The sequence below is a fragment of the Gnatocerus cornutus genome, unplaced genomic scaffold (genome assembly GCF_029298725.1).
Source record: "Gnatocerus cornutus isolate USDA-ARS CGAHR unplaced genomic scaffold, icGnaCorn1.1 ctg00000321.1, whole genome shotgun sequence".
In the NCBI taxonomy this organism is placed as follows: domain Eukaryota; kingdom Metazoa; phylum Arthropoda; class Insecta; order Coleoptera; family Tenebrionidae; genus Gnatocerus; species Gnatocerus cornutus.
Genome location: NW_028275640.1, coordinates 11,279 through 31,558, shown reverse-complemented (window position 1 = coordinate 31,558; position 20,280 = coordinate 11,279). Strand labels below are relative to the sequence as shown.

General features: G+C 45.2%; 2 non-coding genes across 2 annotated transcripts; both read right to left on the bottom strand.

Moving 5' to 3' along the window:
- Positions 1 to 6,320: 6,320 nt before the first annotated feature.
- LOC148165430 (5S ribosomal RNA) lies at positions 6,321 to 6,440 on the bottom strand. The gene has a single exon (XR_015771484.1). It is a non-coding gene; the product is annotated as a 5S ribosomal RNA (ribosomal RNA).
- A 9,656-nt stretch (positions 6,441 to 16,096) lies between these two features.
- Positions 16,097 to 16,216, bottom strand: LOC148165429 (5S ribosomal RNA). Its single transcript, XR_015771483.1, has one exon. It is a non-coding gene; the product is annotated as a 5S ribosomal RNA (ribosomal RNA).
- Between the last annotated feature and the right edge of the window lie 4,064 nt (positions 16,217 to 20,280).

Below are 20,280 nucleotides of genomic sequence, written 5' to 3'. Positions count from 1 at the left end.
TTAGTTTTTTTTTTGCGACAAAATGACGAAAAAAAAAAACTCGTATGAGGCGTTAAATTAAATTGTTCGTTTGACGATCTCAACGAGTCACTTGCGATTAACGTAATTTAAAATTTGAGAACTTACTTACTCACTTGCTTGCTTAGATGGAAATAGCACCCACTTGAAGTAAACGCCGACACGGACCGGAGATGAATAAACTCCGAACGGACGGGGTTAATTCATGAACTGACCGTAGTACGGTCGAAGGTTCGCCGCCGCCGCTACCTGCTTTCTTTCTTAGAACTGATAACAGAGTTGGTTTCTTTGTCTGTTCATTCATCGAAATTCCCACCACTCTGGCCGGGCCGGGCGGGGTGGGTGTGTGTTGTTTCATGATTTGTTCTCTTCTCGATTTATTCTTTTTCCGACGTCGTTCGATTCATAGAGATGTTTTCGTCGAAAGTGTGGTCGCGTTTACATTGCATTAAAATTTAATTTGTTCCAGTGCGACGATGAAACAAGAAAAAAGTTTCAAGTAAGTACGCACGCACGCACACCTACATATTTCATTTTTTAAATCTTTCGACGTTCGTAGTTTCTGCTCGAAATGTCGACTAATAGTAGGGAATGTTTTGTTGATTTGTTTGTTTTTCGTTTTTGAGAAGAACAAATGAAAATTTCGTTGGATTTCTGTCGACCGACGACCGACTGAAAATCCGCCGACATCGACGTAGTTTTATTTAGAGTGTCTGAAAAATGCAAACAATGCAAGATTTCCGTATTTTTGTTGGTTTGTGGTGTTTGGGGAGTTTTTTTTATGATTATAAAATGGTTTCGTCGAGAAAAATTGCTTCTTTCGCAATGAATTGGCAAGAAAAATTAAAAAACTCGTCCGTTCCCGTCGCTGGATGTTCGACGGTGGTCCGTCTGATTTTCCCTTTATTTTCGTAAAATTGACGAGAATTTCGCCGTCAAAACTGTTTTCGGTGATGTTTCGATGATGGGATTTCGTCGTGTGAGGTAATTTTTGAGGAAAAAATGTCGATTTTGCGAAAAAAGTCGTTCGAAAAGTCCGTTCGTCGTACAAATTCGTTTCTCATGGTCGAGTCCGAAATTGACATCGTTTTTTTTCCGACCTGTTCGTCAAGATCGTTTTCAAAAATCAACTCCTACGAAAGGCGAAGGTTTTATCTTCGTTCTTGAAAAAATTCGACCTTCTCGGACGTCATCTTCGACCGTTTGTGAATTTTTTTCCTACACTCTGCAGGTTCGTCGGTCGTCGCTCCGATCCGTGCTGCGTCTCTTTGCGAGGCGATTTTCGAAAAGATCGCACGTACTTTTCGACCGATTCGTTCGTGAAACTTGTAGAGGATGCTTCCAAGTTTGTCTGGTCGAAAGCGGAACTTTCCTGTTATTCGTGGAAAACGCGTAACGTCGGCGTCGAACTTGGATGTCATCTCCTTGTTTCGGAGGGTCTTTGTTCGAGTCGACGTTCGATCGGTCCTTGTTCGCTTTTGGAGGTCGGCTGGTCGTCCGGGAAAACTTGAGGTTATTCAGGAGGCCATCGCCGACCGAATCGCTCATGTTCCCGCACCCGGAGGCGGTGATCTTCGCGTAAAGAGAACGATGCCATCACGCGAAAGCTGTATTCGAGGCCCACTGAATTTTCTAACTCGACGAGAAGGCTCTCGTTTAGTCCGCGGTCCGCGCGTTTTCGAACGCGCCAACACTTTGACTTTGGCGCCCAATTCGTTCTGTAAAGTTCATTCGTTCTTTCACCGAAGAATAAGCCTACCTATAATAAAAAGAAAAAAACGCGCGCGCGATAGACGAAAATATGGCCGACGTAGAAAATCAAGCAGCTTCGACGGTCGCCGGTGCCACTTCCGGCTCCTCACCGGTGAAGAAGGAGAAGAAGCCCAAAAATCCGAGAAGCAAACCTTCTCATCCGCCCACTTCGGAGATGGTCACCAACGCCATCAAAGGCTTGAAGGAACGCGGCGGTTCTTCGTTGCAGGCGATCAAGAAATATGTCGCGGCCAACTACAAAGTCGACGCGGAAAAATTTGCGCCTTTCATCAAGAAGTACCTTAAGGGCGCCGTCGCATCCGGTTCGTTGGTCCAAACCAAAGGAAAAGGAGCTTCCGGTTCGTTCAAGTTGGCTTCTGCCGTCACCGGTGCAGCTAAGGCTCCGTCCGCCACGAAAAAGAGATCTGCCGCTGCGACCGCGTCGTCATCGGCGAAATCCAAGAAGACGGGCGTTGCTAAACGTTCCGTCGCGTCAGCGCCGACGTCCGCCGAAAAAGGATCCGCCTCAAAAGCCGGTAAGAAGGCCGCCCCCGCCGCTTCGGCCAAGTCTAAGAAAACTGCCGCCGAAAAGAAGAGCGTCGCCGTATCGAAGGCTAGAAAGGCTGCGTCCGCTCCCGAAAAGAAAGCCAGCGCCGCCTCCAGATCGCCCGTCAAACCCAAGACGCCATCGAAAGCGAAGAAATCCAACAAGGCCGGTCCAACCAAGAAACCGAAAGCGCCGAAACCGAAAACGGCCAAAGCCGTCACCGTCAAAGCGAAAAAAACCGCTTCACCCAAGAGAAAGAAGTGAAAAGTCGACGACGATGATTTAATTTTTTCAACGACGACGACGTCCTGGTGGTTTCGGGAACGTGCTCCGATCGTATATATCGACGTAGGGGCACCATCGATACAAATAAATGGCCCTTTTCAGGGCCACAATTATTTTCAAGAAACGAACGAAAGATTCGCTTGGACAATGCACATTCTGTTGAGGAGATACATACTTTCATTTGATTTTCTTGTCTATTCATTTGACTGTCGAAACAGTGTTATTACAAAGAATGATAAACTTTATTATATAATAATGTTTCAAATAGTCTCAGTTAAAAGAAAATTTAATGTGAAAGAAAAAAGCAAAAGTTTATCGTTTTATGTAAGTACGAATTTTGTGAATAAATCACATAACCTAACTTTTTTTTTTTTTTTTTTTTTTTTTCAATCTCAAAAAGTTGCATGCGCGAACGATAAATTTTCAATTCGTTGGAAAATAATTGTGGTTCTGAAAAGAACCGATTTTTTTTTTCTTCTTTTAACACCTTCGAAGATGAAGAATTTGTTAATTCTAGATGGTCGGATCGGATGGATGGATGGATGGATGGAGGAAATTTAAGCCCTCTCGCCACGAATGCGTCTCGCCAATTGGATGTCTTTCGGCATGATGGTGACACGTTTGGCGTGGATGGCGCACAAGTTGGTGTCTTCGAAGAGGCCGACGAGATAAGCCTCGCTGGCTTCTTGAAGTGCCATCACGGCCGAACTTTGGAAACGGAGATCGGTCTTGAAATCTTGGGCGATCTCTCGGACGAGACGTTGGAAAGGCAGCTTGCGGATCAAAAGTTCAGTGCTCTTTTGATAACGACGAATCTCACGAAGGGCGACCGTACCGGGCCTGTAACGGTGAGGTTTCTTGACACCTCCGGTGGCGGGAGCGCTTTTTCTGGCCGCCTTCGTGGCCAACTGTTTTCTAGGTGCCTTGCCACCGGTAGATTTACGAGCCGTCTGTTTAGTTCTCGCCATCTCGGATATCGGATGAATCAAATGAAAAGAATTAACGTAGGTAGTGGCTTGCTTGCTTGCTTCGACCGAACGACCGACCGTACGTACGAACGTTCGAAAGTCAACTGAAAATTTTCGTCGCGCCAACGGCCGTTTTATAAACTCGATGAGTCATACGGCGACGCCATTGGTGGATTCGTTTTTAACGCGAGGTGGAGCTGCCGTAACTTATAAATAGTCCCGCGGAATGAAATTTTGACGTTAGTTCCATAACGAACTTGGTCGAAGCTACGTCGTTTTGTACGAAGAATTTCCTAATTTTATCAAGATGACCGGTCGTGGTAAAGGTGGCAAAGGATTGGGAAAAGGTGGCGCCAAACGTCATCGCAAAGTTCTACGCGATAACATCCAAGGTATAACGAAACCGGCGATCAGAAGATTGGCTCGTCGTGGTGGTGTGAAACGTATTTCCGGTCTCATCTACGAAGAAACCAGAGGTGTGTTGAAGGTCTTCCTCGAGAACGTCATCCGTGACGCCGTAACTTACACCGAACACGCAAAACGTAAGACCGTCACCGCCATGGACGTCGTCTACGCCCTGAAACGTCAAGGTCGTACCCTTTACGGTTTCGGCGGTTAATTTTATCATTTTATGACGTGTATCCGCATCCTCAGAGGAATAACAACAAACCCCCCGCAGGCAAGCAAACAAACAAACAAAAAAAAACGGTTCTTTTCAGAACCACAAAATAAATCAAACGAATTAAATATGTTGCTCAATTGTGTGTTTGTCTTCAAATCGAAATGAAAATCGTACGGAGTGAGTGATCATTTTAATTTGTGATCCAGGCGGCGACTTTGACAATTTTGACAGCAGTTTTAGGTTAGAATGACCATCGTTAAAAGAACGTTTTTGCCACGAAGAGTATATTTGAGGTTATGTCCAATATGGGGTAGAGTTACTCTCCTCAGACGTGACTTGAAACAAAATCTCATAGCAAATAAAACGATTGATTGTAGTATTACGGCTCACCGCTGACGACTGCTGCTGCAAGAAATTATCGAGACGGAGAGCACGTATAGGCGACCGGTGTGTGTGTGTATGTTCTTAACAGATTAATGTGCGAAATGTGAAGAAATTTACGACGAATCGGAATGTTTCTTGAATTAGATAATCAATAAATTATTATAGATAGAGTTGTCGAGTTCGTGCTTTAGTCGGGCATTGAATTTTTCTAAAAATTACGATGAAAAGTCGTAAAAATCATCTTTCTTGGTTGAATGTAATCGAAAATCTTCCGTTCAGTCTACGCTCGTATAATGAATTAATTGATCGGTTTAACTTTAAAATATCTAAAAGACTTTTTAACATGATTCTCATAGGTTGTTGTATTTTGGCGAAAAAATCAATTCGTTCGAGTTGAATTTTTGGCCCTGAGAAGGGCCGATGTGAAGATGGTTTTTATAAAAGTTTTTGTTTTTCGTTCGAGATGACGGCGGCGAAGAATTAAATTTAAGGCTTCTTTTCGGTCTTCTTGGGCAACAACACCGCCTGGATGTTGGGCAAGACACCGCCTTGGGCGATGGTAACGCCGGAAAGGAGCTTGTTTAACTCCTCGTCGTTCCTTATAGCCAATTGAAGATGTCTCGGAATGATACGGGTTTTCTTGTTATCTCTGGCGGCGTTTCCTGCCAATTCGAGAACTTCGGCGGCTAGATATTCCATTACGGCCGCCAAATAAACGGGAGCACCTGCACCCACTCTTTCGGCGTAGTTTCCTTTACGCAGAAGACGATGAATTCTGCCGACGGGAAACTGAAGTCCGGCACGACTGGAACGAGACTTCGCCTTTCCCTTCACTTTACCTCCTTTTCCTCTTCCGGACATGTTGTTATACGATATAAACAGCAAAACACCTACTGCGACTGACACGAAGCGCACTGACAAACGTACGGCTTGAAATAAATGCCGAACGCGGCGAAGGCTAGAAATTTATATGGTCGGTACAGCGCCATCTCGTTAGGGCAATGGTCGAACGACGAACTAAGGCGGAGCGCCTGTTTGTCGCTCGCTCGTTATAAATAGAGGGATTTTAGGTGTGCGGCGTTTTAGATCGAGTATACTCGTCGTAACGTGCACGTCGTGTCTGTCTCGTTTTCTGTTTTTAAACGTTTTTTTAACTCGACGACTAGAAGAGAATGCCACCCAAGACCAGCGGTAAGGCGGCCAAGAAGGCCGGAAAAGCTCAAAAGAACATCTCGAAGAGCGACAAGAAAAAGAAGCGCAGGAGGAAGGAGAGTTACGCCATCTACATTTACAAGGTGTTGAAGCAGGTCCATCCCGATACCGGTATCTCCAGCAAGGCTATGTCTATCATGAACAGTTTCGTGAACGACATCTTCGAACGTATAGCTGCTGAAGCCAGTCGCCTCGCTCATTACAACAAACGTTCGACCATAACCAGCAGGGAGATCCAGACGGCGGTGCGTCTTCTTTTGCCCGGTGAATTGGCGAAGCACGCCGTTTCTGAAGGAACCAAGGCCGTCACCAAATACACCAGTTCAAAATAAATCCTCCTCGAGCAGCTTGGAAGTTGGTTGGAAAAAAAAGAAAAAAAATCGGTTCTTTTCAGAACCACAAATTCAACTCGAACGAATTAAAAATTTTCGTCTTCATACTATATAAGTTCCTGAGAGAAAATATAAATAGTGAAAAATATATTTAAAAAAAGTTTGACATCAGAAATGTTAATAAAAAAAGAAAAGAGTAGAGACAACGGCACGCGGTGTTCCCAAGCGGTCACCCATCCAAGTACTGACCGCGCCCGACGTTGCTTGACTTCGGTGATCGGACGAGAACCGGTAGTTTTCAACGTGGTATGGTCGTTGCCTGGTAAAATTTTCCAAGATGGTACGTTGACGATTTTTTGTGATTGTTCGATCGTTTGGATGTGACATTTTTCGATGGTACACATGTCAGAAAATGTACAAGATTTAAAAGAAGAAAAAAAAAAAATTTTTTTTTGCGAGTCGTTTTTTAGTTTTTTTTTTGCGACAAAATGACGAAAAAAAAAAACTCGTATGAGGCGTTAAATTAAATTGTTCGTTTGACGATCTCAACGAGTCACTTGCGATTAACGTAATTTAAAATTTGAGAACTTACTTACTCACTTGCTTGCTTAGATGGAAATAGCACCCACTTGAAGTAAACGCCGACACGGACCGGAGATGAATAAACTCCGAACGGACGGGGTTAATTCATGAACTGACCGTAGTACGGTCGAAGGTTCGCCGCCGCCGCTACCTGCTTTCTTTCTTAGAACTGATAACAGAGTTGGTTTCTTTGTCTGTTCATTCATCGAAATTCCCACCACTCTGGCCGGGCCGGGCGGGGTGGGTGTGTGTTGTTTCATGATTTGTTCTCTTCTCGATTTATTCTTTTTCCGACGTCGTTCGATTCATAGAGATGTTTTCGTCGAAAGTGTGGTCGCGTTTACATTGCATTAAAATTTAATTTGTTCCAGTGCGACGATGAAACAAGAAAAAAGTTTCAAGTAAGTACGCACGCACGCACACCTACATATTTCATTTTTTAAATCTTTCGACGTTCGTAGTTTCTGCTCGAAATGTCGACTAATAGTAGGGAATGTTTTGTTGATTTGTTTGTTTTTCGTTTTTGAGAAGAACAAATGAAAATTTCGTTGGATTTCTGTCGACCGACGACCGACTGAAAATCCGCCGACATCGACGTAGTTTTATTTAGAGTGTCTGAAAAATGCAAACAATGCAAGATTTCCGTATTTTTGTTGGTTTGTGGTGTTTGGGGAGTTTTTTTTATGATTATAAAATGGTTTCGTCGAGAAAAATTGCTTCTTTCGCAATGAATTGGCAAGAAAAATTAAAAAACTCGTCCGTTCCCGTCGCTGGATGTTCGACGGTGGTCCGTCTGATTTTCCCTTTATTTTCGTAAAATTGACGAGAATTTCGCCGTCAAAACTGTTTTCGGTGATGTTTCGATGATGGGATTTCGTCGTGTGAGGTAATTTTTGAGGAAAAAATGTCGATTTTGCGAAAAAAGTCGTTCGAAAAGTCCGTTCGTCGTACAAATTCGTTTCTCATGGTCGAGTCCGAAATTGACATCGTTTTTTTTCCGACCTGTTCGTCAAGATCGTTTTCAAAAATCAACTCCTACGAAAGGCGAAGGTTTTATCTTCGTTCTTGAAAAAATTCGACCTTCTCGGACGTCATCTTCGACCGTTTGTGAATTTTTTTCCTACACTCTGCAGGTTCGTCGGTCGTCGCTCCGATCCGTGCTGCGTCTCTTTGCGAGGCGATTTTCGAAAAGATCGCACGTACTTTTCGACCGATTCGTTCGTGAAACTTGTAGAGGATGCTTCCAAGTTTGTCTGGTCGAAAGCGGAACTTTCCTGTTATTCGTGGAAAACGCGTAACGTCGGCGTCGAACTTGGATGTCATCTCCTTGTTTCGGAGGGTCTTTGTTCGAGTCGACGTTCGATCGGTCCTTGTTCGCTTTTGGAGGTCGGCTGGTCGTCCGGGAAAACTTGAGGTTATTCAGGAGGCCATCGCCGACCGAATCGCTCATGTTCCCGCACCCGGAGGCGGTGATCTTCGCGTAAAGAGAACGATGCCATCACGCGAAAGCTGTATTCGAGGCCCACTGAATTTTCTAACTCGACGAGAAGGCTCTCGTTTAGTCCGCGGTCCGCGCGTTTTCGAACGCGCCAACACTTTGACTTTGGCGCCCAATTCGTTCTGTAAAGTTCATTCGTTCTTTCACCGAAGAATAAGCCTACCTATAATAAAAAGAAAAAAACGCGCGCGCGATAGACGAAAATATGGCCGACGTAGAAAATCAAGCAGCTTCGACGGTCGCCGGTGCCACTTCCGGCTCCTCACCGGTGAAGAAGGAGAAGAAGCCCAAAAATCCGAGAAGCAAACCTTCTCATCCGCCCACTTCGGAGATGGTCACCAACGCCATCAAAGGCTTGAAGGAACGCGGCGGTTCTTCGTTGCAGGCGATCAAGAAATATGTCGCGGCCAACTACAAAGTCGACGCGGAAAAATTTGCGCCTTTCATCAAGAAGTACCTTAAGGGCGCCGTCGCATCCGGTTCGTTGGTCCAAACCAAAGGAAAAGGAGCTTCCGGTTCGTTCAAGTTGGCTTCTGCCGTCACCGGTGCAGCTAAGGCTCCGTCCGCCACGAAAAAGAGATCTGCCGCTGCGACCGCGTCGTCATCGGCGAAATCCAAGAAGACGGGCGTTGCTAAACGTTCCGTCGCGTCAGCGCCGACGTCCGCCGAAAAAGGATCCGCCTCAAAAGCCGGTAAGAAGGCCGCCCCCGCCGCTTCGGCCAAGTCTAAGAAAACTGCCGCCGAAAAGAAGAGCGTCGCCGTATCGAAGGCTAGAAAGGCTGCGTCCGCTCCCGAAAAGAAAGCCAGCGCCGCCTCCAGATCGCCCGTCAAACCCAAGACGCCATCGAAAGCGAAGAAATCCAACAAGGCCGGTCCAACCAAGAAACCGAAAGCGCCGAAACCGAAAACGGCCAAAGCCGTCACCGCCAAAGCGAAAAAAACCGCTTCACCCAAGAGAAAGAAGTGAAAAGTCGACGACGATGATTTAATTTTTTCAACGACGACGACGTCCTGGTGGTTTCGGGAACGTGCTCCGATCGTATATATCGACGTAGGGGCACCATCGATACAAATAAATGGCCCTTTTCAGGGCCACAATTATTTTCAAGAAACGAACGAAAGATTCGCTTGGACAATGCACATTCTGTTGAGGAGATACATACTTTCATTTGATTTTCTTGTCTATTCATTTGACTGTCGAAACAGTGTTATTACAAAGAATGATAAACTTTATTATATAATAATGTTTCAAATAGTCTCAGTTAAAAGAAAATTTAATGTGAAAGAAAAAAGCAAAAGTTTATCGTTTTATGTAAGTACGAATTTTGTGAATAAATCACATAACCTAACTTTTTTTTTTTTTTTTTTTTTTTTCAATCTCAAAAAGTTGCATGCGCGAACGATAAATTTTCAATTCGTTGGAAAATAATTGTGGTTCTGAAAAGAACCGATTTTTTTTTTCTTCTTTTAACACCTTCGAAGATGAAGAATTTGTTAATTCTAGATGGTCGGATCGGATGGATGGATGGATGGATGGAGGAAATTTAAGCCCTCTCGCCACGAATGCGTCTCGCCAATTGGATGTCTTTCGGCATGATGGTGACACGTTTGGCGTGGATGGCGCACAAGTTGGTGTCTTCGAAGAGGCCGACGAGATAAGCCTCGCTGGCTTCTTGAAGTGCCATCACGGCCGAACTTTGGAAACGGAGATCGGTCTTGAAATCTTGGGCGATCTCTCGGACGAGACGTTGGAAAGGCAGCTTGCGGATCAAAAGTTCAGTGCTCTTTTGATAACGACGAATCTCACGAAGGGCGACCGTACCGGGCCTGTAACGGTGAGGTTTCTTGACACCTCCGGTGGCGGGAGCGCTTTTTCTGGCCGCCTTCGTGGCCAACTGTTTTCTAGGTGCCTTGCCACCGGTAGATTTACGAGCCGTCTGTTTAGTTCTCGCCATCTCGGATATCGGATGAATCAAATGAAAAGAATTAACGTAGGTAGTGGCTTGCTTGCTTGCTTCGACCGAACGACCGACCGTACGTACGAACGTTCGAAAGTCAACTGAAAATTTTCGTCGCGCCAACGGCCGTTTTATAAACTCGATGAGTCATACGGCGACGCCATTGGTGGATTCGTTTTTAACGCGAGGTGGAGCTGCCGTAACTTATAAATAGTCCCGCGGAATGAAATTTTGACGTTAGTTCCATAACGAACTTGGTCGAAGCTACGTCGTTTTGTACGAAGAATTTCCTAATTTTATCAAGATGACCGGTCGTGGTAAAGGTGGCAAAGGATTGGGAAAAGGTGGCGCCAAACGTCATCGCAAAGTTCTACGCGATAACATCCAAGGTATAACGAAACCGGCGATCAGAAGATTGGCTCGTCGTGGTGGTGTGAAACGTATTTCCGGTCTCATCTACGAAGAAACCAGAGGTGTGTTGAAGGTCTTCCTCGAGAACGTCATCCGTGACGCCGTAACTTACACCGAACACGCAAAACGTAAGACCGTCACCGCCATGGACGTCGTCTACGCCCTGAAACGTCAAGGTCGTACCCTTTACGGTTTCGGCGGTTAATTTTATCATTTTATGACGTGTATCCGCATCCTCAGAGGAATAACAACAAACCCCCCGCAGGCAAGCAAACAAACAAACAAAAAAAAACGGTTCTTTTCAGAACCACAAAATAAATCAAACGAATTAAATATGTTGCTCAATTGTGTGTTTGTCTTCAAATCGAAATGAAAATCGTACGGAGTGAGTGATCATTTTAATTTGTGATCCAGGCGGCGACTTTGACAATTTTGACAGCAGTTTTAGGTTAGAATGACCATCGTTAAAAGAACGTTTTTGCCACGAAGAGTATATTTGAGGTTATGTCCAATATGGGGTAGAGTTACTCTCCTCAGACGTGACTTGAAACAAAATCTCATAGCAAATAAAACGATTGATTGTAGTATTACGGCTCACCGCTGACGACTGCTGCTGCAAGAAATTATCGAGACGGAGAGCACGTATAGGCGACCGGTGTGTGTGTGTATGTTCTTAACAGATTAATGTGCGAAATGTGAAGAAATTTACGACGAATCGGAATGTTTCTTGAATTAGATAATCAATAAATTATTATAGATAGAGTTGTCGAGTTCGTGCTTTAGTCGGGCATTGAATTTTTCTAAAAATTACGATGAAAAGTCGTAAAAATCATCTTTCTTGGTTGAATGTAATCGAAAATCTTCCGTTCAGTCTACGCTCGTATAATGAATTAATTGATCGGTTTAACTTTAAAATATCTAAAAGACTTTTTAACATGATTCTCATAGGTTGTTGTATTTTGGCGAAAAAATCAATTCGTTCGAGTTGAATTTTTGGCCCTGAGAAGGGCCGATGTGAAGATGGTTTTTATAAAAGTTTTTGTTTTTCGTTCGAGATGACGGCGGCGAAGAATTAAATTTAAGGCTTCTTTTCGGTCTTCTTGGGCAACAACACCGCCTGGATGTTGGGCAAGACACCGCCTTGGGCGATGGTAACGCCGGAAAGGAGCTTGTTTAACTCCTCGTCGTTCCTTATAGCCAATTGAAGATGTCTCGGAATGATACGGGTTTTCTTGTTATCTCTGGCGGCGTTTCCTGCCAATTCGAGAACTTCGGCGGCTAGATATTCCATTACGGCCGCCAAATAAACGGGAGCACCTGCACCCACTCTTTCGGCGTAGTTTCCTTTACGCAGAAGACGATGAATTCTGCCGACGGGAAACTGAAGTCCGGCACGACTGGAACGAGACTTCGCCTTTCCCTTCACTTTACCTCCTTTTCCTCTTCCGGACATGTTGTTATACGATATAAACAGCAAAACACCTACTGCGACTGACACGAAGCGCACTGACAAACGTACGGCTTGAAATAAATGCCGAACGCGGCGAAGGCTAGAAATTTATATGGTCGGTACAGCGCCATCTCGTTAGGGCAATGGTCGAACGACGAACTAAGGCGGAGCGCCTGTTTGTCGCTCGCTCGTTATAAATAGAGGGATTTTAGGTGTGCGGCGTTTCAAGGGAACCGAAGAAGTGGGCCGAAATCCCGAAGAAGCCGCAACCAACACTCAAGGAAATTCAGCAGGAGGAAAGGAAGAAAAAAGAAGAGGAGAAACCACACTCCTCCAAAAAATCGGAATCAAAGTCCGCCCCAAAAACGGACACAGGTAAGTTAGCTGAAGAACTGTCATCTCTATTGATTCAATTTCAGGCTAAAAATCCAACGGATGAGGAAATCCTCCAATTCCACAAAACCATCGGTCGCATCATCAGGATGACCGCGAATTAAGAAGAACACTTTGAGTGGGAGTAAGAAAAAAGAAAAAATGAAGAAACAACTGGCGGACGGTTTGAAAATCGCCGCCTGGAACGCAGATGGGATCAAGAATAAGAAGCAAGAGCTGGAGCTCTTCCTCAAGGAGAAGGAAATAGATGTGGCCCTCTTAAATGAGACCCATCTATCAGGTAAGGACAGTTTAAAATTTCAACATTTTTATTGTTTTAGAAAAGACAGAGAAAACAGACAAGGAGGGGGTGTGGCCATTCTCATCAGGAAGAACATCCAGCACCACCCACTCAACAACACAGCCGCCAATGAAAACGTGGAACAAACCGGAATCGTGGTCTCCACGAAGAGCGGTAAACTCGCGTTGTTCGCGGTTTACTCGCCGCCAGGAGCACCAATCGACGAAGAGGAACTCGACGAAATCTTCAAAAGGAGGGAACCGACGATCGCAATGGGCGACTTCAACGCCAAACACATCGTCTGGAACAGCAAAATCACCAACACGCAAGGAAGAAAACTTTTAAGGTACGTAGAAAATCGAACACTCACCGTTATTTCCACAGATGAGCCGACAAGATACCCGCCTGGAAACTGTGGACAGCCGGACATCCTGGACATCGGAATCATCAAGGACATCAACAAAAGGTTCAAGCTGGAAGTGGAAGACGAGCTCAGTTCCGATCACAACCCGATCGTGCTGACGCTGGACGGAAGCCGAAAGCGAGAACCAAGGATCATCGAGAAGGTCAACTGGAACAAGTACGAAGAAAACTTCACCATCGAAGAAATCGACATCAACAACGGAGAAGAACTAGAAGAAGCAACGAAGAAACTTGAAGGAGCCATTCAATCAGCGATGGAAAAATCCAAAACGAGTAAGATTCAATATGAAATACCAGAGAAAGTTCGCGACGAGATCAAAGAGATCGTCAAGAAAAAAAGAAAAGCTAAAAAAGTGTTTCAGAGAACCCTCGCACCACAGGACAAGAGCGAACTCAACAGATGGAACCACGAACTCAGCCGGATTCTCAGGGAAGAAGAAAACCGGAAGTGGGAAAGAAAAATGGAAGAACTCAACGAAGAAGATCATCCACCATGGAGAATGGCAAGAGCACTGAGGAAGAAAAGAGAAGAAATCCCCCCCCTCGAAACGGAAACCGGAACGGCGTACGAAGACAGGGAGAAGGCAGAAGTTTTCGCGGAGAAGATGGAAGAACAATTCACCAACAACCCCTCACAGGACAGGAACTTCGAGATGGAAACCGACCAGAACGTCCAGCATCACCTCCAGGTACCAGAAGGGTACAGGATGGATGAAGCAACCGAAGAAGAAATCGAAAGAATCATCAAGGACCTCAACCCGAAGAAAGCTCCGGGAAAGGACGGAATCACCAACACGGCAATCCAAAAATTGCCACAGGTAGGTAAACAAGCACTACTGAAAATAACCAATGCAATTTTAGGTCTCCGGAAGTTCCCGGAAGCATGGAAGGAAGCAAGAATCATCATGATCCACAAACCAGGAAAGAAGAAGAAGGACCCCGCCAGCTACCGACCCATCAGTCTGCTCTCCAGTCTGAGCAAGGTAGCCGAACGAGTCATCCAAAGAAGAATTCTCGAAGTAATTGAAGAAAGAAAAATCATCCCGGAAGAACAACACGGATTCAGAAGAAGACACGGAACCATCCACCAAACAACAAGGATCACAGACTTCATCATCCAAGGATTCAACGTCTCAAAAGTGACAACAGGAGTCTTTTTGGACATCGAAAAGGCCTTCGACAGAGTCTGGCACCAAGGACTCGTCCGGAAACTTATCGATTTCCGGATCCCGTTGGCCTACGGTAAGTTAATCCACTCGTACCTTACTAATCGCTGTTTTCAGGTCAAAGTCAACGAAGAGGAATCCACCAAGAAGTGGAGCAAAGCAGGAGTCCCTCAGGGTTCTGTCCTAGGGCCGCTCCTGTATTTGCTCTACACCGCGGACGTTCCAACGACGGATGACACCGTCATCGCTACGTTCGCGGACGACACGGCCATCCTGGCCCAAGGAAGACACACCGCAGGACTCGCCAAGAAGATCAACACCCACCTGGAGGAAATCGAAAAATGGACAGAAAAATGGAAGATCAAAGTCAACGGGAAGAAGAGCAACGGAATCATCTTCACGAAGAGACCAATGAAGCACAAACCAATAAGAAGCATCAAGTTCAGCGAAGAAGACATCCCATGGAAGACGGAAGTCAAGTACCTTGGAATCACCATGGACCAAAAACTTGACTTCCAGAAGCACATCAACGAAGCGGAAATCAAGGCGAAAAGGATCAACCAGGAACTCTACCCACTCCTCAACCGCAGGAGTAAGGTAAGTATTGAAAACAAAATACGTATTTACACTTCTGTTATTAGGCCCACCATGACGTACGGAGCACCAACCTGGAACCAAGCAGACGAAAGAAGAAAGAAGAAACTCCAAATCGTGCAGAACAGGACCCTGAGGAACGCCATCGACGCCCCATGGTTCATGACCAACGAACAAATCCACAACGACCTGAAGATTCCACCCATTGAAGATGTCATCCAGAAGATCGCCAGGAGGCACTTCGAGAAGGCAGCAGAACATGACAACCCAACAATTCGGAAGCAAACAGAGGAAACCACCACGAGAAGATTCAAGAGGCCAAGACTCGCAATGGAAGAAGAATAGAAGAAAGAAGAAGAAGAAGAAGAAAAGGTCCCACACTGGAAACACAAGACCCACCGAAGAAGAAAGAAGAAAAACCACCGAAACAATAGGCCACCGAAGAAAACAAGAAGAAAGAAGAAAACCACCGAAGAAAAGGATCCATGACTGTGGAAGAACACGAAGATCGTGAGACCACGAAAAAGTAACCACAGACCAAATGATGATGTGCGGCGTTTTAGATCGAGTATACTCGTCGTAACGTGCACGTCGTGTCTGTCTCGTTTTCTGTTTTTAAACGTTTTTTTAACTCGACGACTAGAAGAGAATGCCACCCAAGACCAGCGGTAAGGCGGCCAAGAAGGCCGGAAAAGCTCAAAAGAACATCTCGAAGAGCGACAAGAAAAAGAAGCGCAGGAGGAAGGAGAGTTACGCCATCTACATTTACAAGGTGTTGAAGCAGGTCCATCCCGATACCGGTATCTCCAGCAAGGCTATGTCTATCATGAACAGTTTCGTGAACGACATCTTCGAACGTATAGCTGCTGAAGCCAGTCGCCTCGCTCATTACAACAAACGTTCGACCATAACCAGCAGGGAGATCCAGACGGCGGTGCGTCTTCTTTTGCCCGGTGAATTGGCGAAGCACGCCGTTTCTGAAGGAACCAAGGCCGTCACCAAATACACCAGTTCAAAATAAATCCTCCTCGAGCAGCTTGGAAGTTGGTTGGAAAAAAAAGAAAAAAAATCGGTTCTTTTCAGAACCACAAATTCAACTCGAACGAATTAAAAATTTTCGTCTTCATACTATATAAGTTCCTGAGAGAAAATATAAATAGTGAAAAATATATTTAAAAAAAGTTTGACATCAGAAATGTTAATAAAAAAAGAAAAGAGTAGAGACAACGGCACGCGGTGTTCCCAAGCGGTCACCCATCCAAGTACTGACCGCGCCCGACGTTGCTTGACTTCGGTGATCGGACGAGAACCGGTAGTTTTCAACGTGGTATGGTCGTTGCCTGGTAAAATTTTCCAAGATGGTACGTTGACGATTTTTTGTGATTGTTCGATCGTTTGGATGTGACATTTTTCGATGGTACACATGTCAGAAAATGTACAAGATTTAAAAGAAGAAAAAAAAAAAATTTTTTTTTGCGAGTCGTTTTTTAGTTTTTTTTTTGCGACAAAATGACGAAAAAAAAAAACTCGTATGAGGCGTTAAATTAAATTGTTCGTTTGACGATCTCAACGAGTCACTTGCGATTAACGTAATTTAAAATTTGAGAACTTACTTACTCACTTGCTTGCTTAGATGGAAATAGCACCCACTTGAAGTAAACGCCGACACGGACCGGAGATGAATAAACTCCGAACGGACGGGGTTAATTCATGAACTGACCGTAGTACGGTCGAAGGTTCGCCGCCGCCGCTACCTGCTTTCTTTCTTAGAACTGATAACAGAGTTGGTTTCTTTGTCTGTTCATTCATCGAAATTCCCACCACTCTGGCCGGGCCGGGCGGGGTGGGTGTGTGTTGTTTCATGATTTGTTCTCTTCTCGATTTATTCTTTTTCCGACGTCGTTCGATTCATAGAGATGTTTTCGTCGAAAGTGTGGTCGCGTTTACATTGCATTAAAATTTAATTTGTTCCAGTGCGACGATGAAACAAGAAAAAAGTTTCAAGTAAGTACGCACGCACGCACACCTACATATTTCATTTTTTAAATCTTTCGACGTTCGTAGTTTCTGCTCGAAATGTCGACTAATAGTAGGGAATGTTTTGTTGATTTGTTTGTTTTTCGTTTTTGAGAAGAACAAATGAAAATTTCGTTGGATTTCTGTCGACCGACGACCGACTGAAAATCCGCCGACATCGACGTAGTTTTATTTAGAGTGTCTGAAAAATGCAAACAATGCAAGATTTCCGTATTTTTGTTGGTTTGTGGTGTTTGGGGAGTTTTTTTTATGATTATAAAATGGTTTCGTCGAGAAAAATTGCTTCTTTCGCAATGAATTGGCAAGAAAAATTAAAAAACTCGTCCGTTCCCGTCGCTGGATGTTCGACGGTGGTCCGTCTGATTTTCCCTTTATTTTCGTAAAATTGACGAGAATTTCGCCGTCAAAACTGTTTTCGGTGATGTTTCGATGATGGGATTTCGTCGTGTGAGGTAATTTTTGAGGAAAAAATGTCGATTTTGCGAAAAAAGTCGTTCGAAAAGTCCGTTCGTCGTACAAATTCGTTTCTCATGGTCGAGTCCGAAATTGACATCGTTTTTTTTCCGACCTGTTCGTCAAGATCGTTTTCAAAAATCAACTCCTACGAAAGGCGAAGGTTTTATCTTCGTTCTTGAAAAAATTCGACCTTCTCGGACGTCATCTTCGACCGTTTGTGAATTTTTTTCCTACACTCTGCAGGTTCGTCGGTCGTCGCTCCGATCCGTGCTGCGTCTCTTTGCGAGGCGATTTTCGAAAAGATCGCACGTACTTTTCGACCGATTCGTTCGTGAAACTTGTAGAGGATGCTTCCAAGTTTGTCTGGTCGAAAGCGGAACTTTCCTGTTATTCGTGGAAAACGCGTAACGTCGGCGTCGAACTTGGATGTCATCTCCTTGTTTCGGAGGGTCTTTGTTCGAGTCGACGTTCGATCGGTCCTTGTTCGCTTTTGGAGGTCGGCTGGTCGTCCGGGAAAACTTGAGGTTATTCAGGAGGCCATCGCCGACCGAATCGCTCATGTTCCCGCACCCGGAGGCGGTGATCTTCGCGTAAAGAGAACGATGCCATCACGCGAAAGCTGTATTCGAGGCCCACTGAATTTTCTAACTCGACGAGAAGGCTCTCGTTTAGTCCGCGGTCCGCGCGTTTTCGAACGCGCCAACACTTTGACTTTGGCGCCCAATTCGTTCTGTAAAGTTCATTCGTTCTTTCACCGAAGAATAAGCCTACCTATAATAAAAAGAAAAAAACGCGCGCGCGATAGACGAAAATATGGCCGACGTAGAAAATCAAGCAGCTTCGACGGTCGCCGGTGCCACTTCCGGCTCCTCACCGGTGAAGAAGGAGAAGAAGCCCAAAAATCCGAGAAGCAAACCTTCTCATCCGCCCACTTCGGAGATGGTCACCAACGCCATCAAAGGCTTGAAGGAACGCGGCGGTTCTTCGTTGCAGGCGATCAAGAAATATGTCGCGGCCAACTACAAAGTCGACGCGGAAAAATTTGCGCCTTTCATCAAGAAGTACCTTAAGGGCGCCGTCGCATCCGGTTCGTTGGTCCAAACCAAAGGAAAAGGAGCTTCCGGTTCGTTCAAGTTGGCTTCTGCCGTCACCGGTGCAGCTAAGGCTCCGTCCGCCACGAAAAAGAGATCTGCCGCTGCGACCGCGTCGTCATCGGCGAAATCCAAGAAGACGGGCGTTGCTAAACGTTCCGTCGCGTCAGCGCCGACGTCCGCCGAAAAAGGATCCGCCTCAAAAGCCGGTAAGAAGGCCGCCCCCGCCGCTTCGGCCAAGTCTAAGAAAACTGCCGCCGAAAAGAAGAGCGTCGCCGTATCGAAGGCTAGAAAGGCTGCGTCCGCTCCCGAAAAGAAAGCCAGCGCCGCCTCCAGATCGCCCGTCAAACCCAAGACGCCATCGAAAGCGAAGAAATCCAACAAGGCCGGTCCAACCAAGAAACCGAAAGCGCCGAAACCGAAAACGGCCAAAGCCGTCACCGCCAAAGCGAAAAAAACCGCTTCACCCAAGAGAAAGAAGTGAAAAGTCGACGACGATGATTTAATTTTTTCAACGACGACGACGTCCTGGTGGTTTCGGGAACGTGCTCCGATCGTATATATCGACGTAGGGGCACCATCGATACAAATAAATGGCCCTTTTCAGGGCCACAATTATTTTCAAGAAACGAACGAAAGATTCGCTTGGACAATGCACATTCTGTTGAGGAGATACATACTTTCATTTGATTTTCTTGTCTATTCATTTGACTGTCGAAACAGTGTTATTACAAAGAATGATAAACTTTATTATATAATAATGTTTCAAATAGTCTCAGTTAAAAGAAAATTTAATGTGAAAGAAAAAAGCAAAAGTTTATCGTTTTATGTAAGTACGAATTTTGTGAATAAATCACATAACCTAACTTTTTTTTTTTTTTTTTTTTTTTCAATCTCAAAAAGTTGCATGCGCGAACGATAAATTTTCAATTCGTTGGAAAATAATTGTGGTTCTGAAAAGAACCGATTTTTTTTTTCTTCTTTTAACACCTTCGAAGATGAAGAATTTGTTAATTCTAGATGGTCGGATCGGATGGATGGATGGATGGATGGAGGAAATTTAAGCCCTCTCGCCACGAATGCGTCTCGCCAATTGGATGTCTTTCGGCATGATGGTGACACGTTTGGCGTGGATGGCGCACAAGTTGGTGTCTTCGAAGAGGCCGACGAGATAAGCCTCGCTGGCTTCTTGAAGTGCCATCACGGCCGAACTTTGGAAACGGAGATCGGTCTTGAAATCTTGGGCGATCTCTCGGACGAGACGTTGGAAAGGCAGCTTGCGGATCAAAAGTTCAGTGCTCTTTTGATAACGACGAATCTCACGAAGGGCGACCGTACCGGGCCTGTAACGGTGAGGTTTCTTGACACCTCCGGTGGCGGGAGCGCTTTTTCTGGCCGCCTTCGTGGCCAACTGTTTTCTAGGTGCCTTGCCACCGGTAGATTTACGAGCCGTCTGTTTAGTTCTCGCCATCTCGGATATCGGATGAATCAAATGAAAAGAATTAACGTAGGTAGTGGCTTGCTTGCTTGCTTCGACCGAACGACCGACCGTACGTACGAACGTTCGAAAGTCAACTGAAAATTTTCGTCGCGCCAACGGCCGTTTTATAAACTCGATGAGTCATACGGCGACGCCATTGGTGGATTCGTTTTTAACGCGAGGTGGAGCTGCCGTAACTTATAAATAGTCCCGCGGAATGAAATTTTGACGTTAGTTCCATAACGAACTTGGTCGAAGCTACGTCGTTTTGTACGAAGAATTTCCTAATTTTATCAAGATGACCGGTCGTGGTAAAGGTGGCAAAGGATTGGGAAAAGGTG